The sequence below is a fragment of the Arachis ipaensis genome, chromosome B3, assembly GCF_059453495.1.
Source record: "Arachis ipaensis isolate K30076 ecotype BB chromosome B3, ASM5945349v1, whole genome shotgun sequence".
NCBI lineage: Eukaryota > Viridiplantae > Streptophyta > Magnoliopsida > Fabales > Fabaceae > Arachis > Arachis ipaensis.
The window spans coordinates 42,312,588-42,318,117 of NC_142438.1; the positions used below are offsets into that span (position 1 = coordinate 42,312,588).

The 5,530-nt window shown below is 31.3% G+C and overlaps 1 pseudogene; it reads right to left on the bottom strand.

Annotated features, from left to right (window-relative positions):
- Positions 1–323: 323 nt before the first annotated feature.
- LOC148570419 (zinc finger BED domain-containing protein RICESLEEPER 2-like) lies at positions 324–2,397 on the bottom strand (annotated as a pseudogene).
- Between the last annotated feature and the right edge of the window lie 3,133 nt (positions 2,398–5,530).

Here is a 5,530-nt window from a genome sequence, read left to right on the forward strand (position 1 = left end):
AACATCAAATAAAAGTTAATAACTACTTAAATCAAAACAAAATAAAGGGAATGTTGGACAATTAATTGATTAACCTCCCAAGCTTAAAAGTAATTTAATCTTCTTGTTCCAACACCCTAAAAAAAACACATACATATATCATTAGATTTTTAAATAATGTAAATGCAACAAATACTTTTTTTATTAGTACAAAAGAGAATGTTCAAAATAAAATTGTGGTCATAATATTAGTATAAATTATATGATACCTCATTTATATATTATGAAAACTTAACTTTATTATTCTAACAACTCACATCATACCAATATCATTGTTCTCACATTTAAAAAGAGAAATATTTTTTTATAACATGGATACTTAGCCAAAAGAGAAATATTAGAAAGTTAATTTTTATCTTTGATTTTTTCTTCACACCATACTTGTTGCGAAGCCAATCTCCTCCATAAATGAGAGCTTCAATGGACTCATAATTTAGTCGAGAACGATATTCATCAATAACTTTTCCTCTAACGCTAAATGAAGACTTTGAAGCCACCATGACAGGAATTGCTAATATATCCACTGCCATTTTAGATAAAATCTTGAACTTCAAGCTCTTATTTTTTCATCACTCCAAAGCACTAAAAGACTTAGAATTGCCTTCACGAATGTAAGCATTCTCATCAAGATAAACCTTTATTTCTGATTTTGTTGGATGAATGGCTTCTTTTTCCCAAACCATATTCAGCATTTCATCAATTCCACTGATTTCAGAACCAACCACATTAGAAGAAGCAACTAGTCTGGTGTTAACTCCACTTATCGTTGTCTCACCATGACACTTTTCAGCATATTCATCATACATTTCTTGCAATGTATTCTTCACTTTATCAACATTTTCAGCAGCCACATGCTCAAATTTGTAAATTAAAGGAAAACAAAATTTAATAACATATAATTTACACGTAGGATCCAAAACACAAGTTAGAGATATTACCATCTCTCCCCAATATTTGTCAAACTTTTCTTTTATTGAGGTTTCTATTTCTCTCATGAAGAAATCTTTATCCTCAATAGCATCATCAATTACTTGTTTCATCCTCCAAACTCCAGGAAGGTACAAATTTAAAGTAGGATATTCACTACTAGAAATAACATGAGTAGTAAGATTAAAAATTTTTAGAAGTTTGCAAATCTTCTCAACTTTTCTCTAATCCTCCAATGATGGTTCATAAGTGGGATTCTCCTTCTCTATATATAGAAAACATATATTTAAACTTCAAAGCTATAGATAACTGTAGTGGGACAATCAATGATGAGTTTTTTCTCCTTCAAACGCTTGTTCTCAACAATCTCAACAAATATTTTAAATCTTAAATCATTAAAATTGACATACTTAATACTTTCACAAACTTTGTGAATAATACTTTTAATTTTATGTAGTCTATCTTATACCAACAAATTCAAAATGTGTGCACAGCACTTAACATAAAACAAACTACCACCAACAGGTAATGAGTTGTTATCTGAAATAGTATCCTTAAGAGCCTTTAGACATGAATCATTATAGGAACATTGTCAACAGATACTGAGAAGACTTTTTTTCAATTTCTCAAGTCTTCAAACACTTGAAAATAGTATTCGCAACATCAATGTCACGTCTAGGAGGAGCTGGTACTTGGATAAAACTCAAAATCTTTTTTTTTTTTGAAGATTCCACCCTGTATTAATAAAGTGACTTGTGAAAATCATATATTCAACAATTTGATGGCTTGATCTTCACATGTCAGTTGTCAAACTTATCTTCCTAACACCTTATAACAAAGCTTTAAGTGCCTCATATATTGCCAAGCATTACTTCGAGCAGTTTTATGAAAAACTTTATAAAATTCAGAATTAGCATATTGAAAGCCCCACATACAAACTTCATCCTCAACAATGTTGAAAGGATGCTCATGAACTATAATTACTGTAACAATTATTTGTCTCATCTTTTCTTGAGAATATCTTGCACCTGGTGTCACAAAGGGATTAACACTTGAATTGGAAGGTTGAAATAGAATCAATAGTTGCTTCTTTAGTGCAGCAACATGCAATCTCCTTCATAAGCAACTACTAGAATGCCTCCTTGCAAATAGCTTTTGTACCTTCAGAACTTTCAACTTGATCAAAATCGTCCCAAATTGGTGAAATCTTCTTTTTTTTTGTAATAACGGTTTCATTTCCACCATTATTATCAGTAACTTGTTGATTTATAATAGTTATTGTCTGTGTTAGTGTTGATGTAGTTGTTGATATTTATAATGGTGTAATTCCATATCTGTTGTTGGTGTTGTTGGTATTGACTGATTAATTTTTTCTCCATTTAAAGAAATAGAAATGGTCAATGAATCACTTGAAGTTAGAAATTCAGCCATTTCTAAAGCCTATTATAATTCCTAAACAAAAATTAACAAACAACATTATTTCATGATTTTTTTACTTTCGTTATATCAATGTCATAGAGTAAGAACCTTTTAACGAAGAAAAAAATTGATAAAATTTTATGTTTGAAAAAGTAGAAACAATATTACAACACAAATAAAAAAATCAAACTTAAAAAAAGATCTTTGACAGAATAAAATCCTATCTGATGAAAAATAACTAACATTATAACAACAAATATAAAAAAATAAAAAAATAAAAAAATAATGACATGAGGAAGAAGAAGAAAAAGCATGTATTAAAGAGAAGAATCAAAGAAAGAGAAGATGAAGAGGGTGGTAGAAAAGCGTGTAGAATAGAGAAGAAAAGAAAGAATTTTGTGGGAATATGTTGAATGTATGTATGTTTGTTTCTTTATTAATGTGAAGGAAAAGTTTTTAGAATTATTTTATTTGATTGACTTTTGATATTCCAGCATAAAAGATTAAAGATATTAAGAAAATAAAAATACACATATATAATTAAAGAGACAAATAACTTAGTAGATAAAGGTATTTTAATGTTATAGAAGACCTAAGTTCAAATCCTTCCAATTATACTTTTACTAATATAATAAAATTTTACATATATCTTTGCAGGCTCATGCCAGCCTGACAGGCCCAACAAGCTATTTCAAAAGTCTAGGCCTGGCCTTTTAAAGAACGTAGACTTTTTTAAGCCTAATCCTGAGCCTATTTTCTATCAGCTCAGGCCAAACACAGGCCAGGCTGCAGGCCGTCTGACCTTTTTTTCACCCTTACCCACAGCCACACCTATTGCAGCCTAAATCCTTAACCTACATTTACCCTAACCTAACTTCTAATGTCTCATTGTACTCTAAACAACGAGGCACAACCACCATCTTACATTGCAACTAGACAAAGATAAAAAAATGATATGGGCAGACAAAAATAAAAAAAATGTTGAATCAAGATTTAATATTAATCTTGATGATGATAAATATTTGAATTTGCTTAATATATCTAACTTTCTATTATGAACATTGTAGGTATCATTTGAAAAGGAAATAAAAGAAAATTAACCAGAAAATTAATACCATACACAAAATAATAAGTATCAAGGCTACACTCTACAAGAGATCAAGCACAATATAAGAAATGATGATGCACTTTATTATAAAGTAAAACAAGAAAGATTTCATCATTAATGTCAATGGTCACAACCATGATTCATGCAACAGCTAAAGGAACAAAGAGGAAAGAATCCCTTCCAACACAACATATCATTCTCCTATATATGAAGACTTCATCCAAAGAAAAAAAATAAGAAAATTGATTAAAGTTATTGGTATAGAAGCTTGAAGTTTTCTTTCTTGTTCTCAAGTGATTACTTTATTCTCTTTTGTCTACTTTTATTTTATATTAAGAGTGTTAAAAGGCAAGGAAGTTAGATTTCAGAAAATCCATATTTACTTCTGATTGAGTGTTTAATTTGTTCAAAAGTATGAGTTAAGATTAAAGTTTATACAGTTTCATTTTTTTTAAGTTGGGTGAGCAGTTAGAGATGTTCTAAATTAGATTGAATTTAGGTATAAAAGAATGGTTAGACTCTTGAGTTGGTCTTTGTAATCAAAATTGATTATATTAGAAATTTCACCATAGTTTATGGTGGAGACTGAGTCTCATTCAATATCGTGGTGTCATTCTCTCTACCTTATTTTTTCTATATTTTCATTATAAGATAAAATAAGAAATAACCTCTTGTTTTTTTTTTTTTGGGTTTTACTTAATCAGTAAAATTTTCTACATATTGTGTTTCTTTGATTCAATTTTCCTTCTCAAGTCACTAAAAATTTTTCAGAAAGAAATATATCAAGAGATAAAAGAGATATAAATATTAAGATTAAAGAAGAAAATAGAGATCGAGAGATAGTAAGAAAGAAGGTGGCTGAGACCGGGAATAAGAGGCAAATAGATTGAGAAAGTGGTGCAAAGGTTAGCAATGAAGGGGTTAAAGTAAGGTGTTCAATGATAGGTGATGGTGGCAACGACTATAGGGTTAATGTTAGGGTTTGAGAGGTAAGATTGATAGTGACGGTAGTAACTATAGGATAGGTAATAGTAATTGTAAATGTGGTAGATGGTAGTGATTTAAGGTAAGAGATAAAAGTGAGATAAGGTAAGGTAAAATGAATGTTTTGAACATTTGTTGTTGGTGCAATGAGAAAGGTGGGATGAATTGATAGTGATGGTGAAAATGATGATCATGGTAATTGTTTCGGGATTTACCTGAAACTGGATCGAGTTTGGGCTTGCACGTGAGGTCCAAGTTCTTTATTGAGGTGGTTCTCAACTTAGCCTAGGTTGAGTGGCCGTCGTTCAAGTTGTTCAAAAATAAGGAGGGTGGTACCTATAAAACACTCCAATTCCTAAGTTAACAAGTGTATAAGCAGGTCTATAGTGTATTGGATCTTGAATATACCTGAGAGTGTCAGTGTATTTATAGGTGATGAGCCAATAACCACCGTTGGTGTAGTTCCACTACTTATAGTGGATAACTGCCCCTTTATCTAGGAGTTTTTGAGATCTCTCTTTTAGAAGTGGGGAGAGATATTAGGGGTTAGTTATAACTCCTTCAGGGGTGAGAGTTATTACTTTCCAGCGCTTTTGGCTAACCTGCCGAAAGGTTAGTTATAAGGTAGCTGCTTTTGAGCTTTTCTCTGCTTTTGGGCCTGATCTATGTTTTGGGCCAAGTATGGATAATGCTCCTACTTGAGTCTGATCTTACCTTTAAATCGGATTCAAGTGTGGATAAAGTCAGACAGATGCCAAGAAATAGAGTTATCACATCGGGTTTTTCAGGTCGGTTTCCGTTTTCAAGTCAGAAACCCGATGTGATTTCAAAATGCTAACCGTTGCATCCGTTGGCTTCCATCTTTGACACATGGGGATGCAGTTACATTTGTAACCATGCACATTCTTTAAATGAGGGAAGGAGTTTTTACAGTTTTTTCCCTTGAATTTTATAAATACTCTTTTCCCTTTTTCTTTCTTCTTTTTCGTTTCTTCTTTCCCCCTGTGAAATTCGTGCTCTTTCCTCTTCCTCAAGTATTTTCATTTCCTTCCA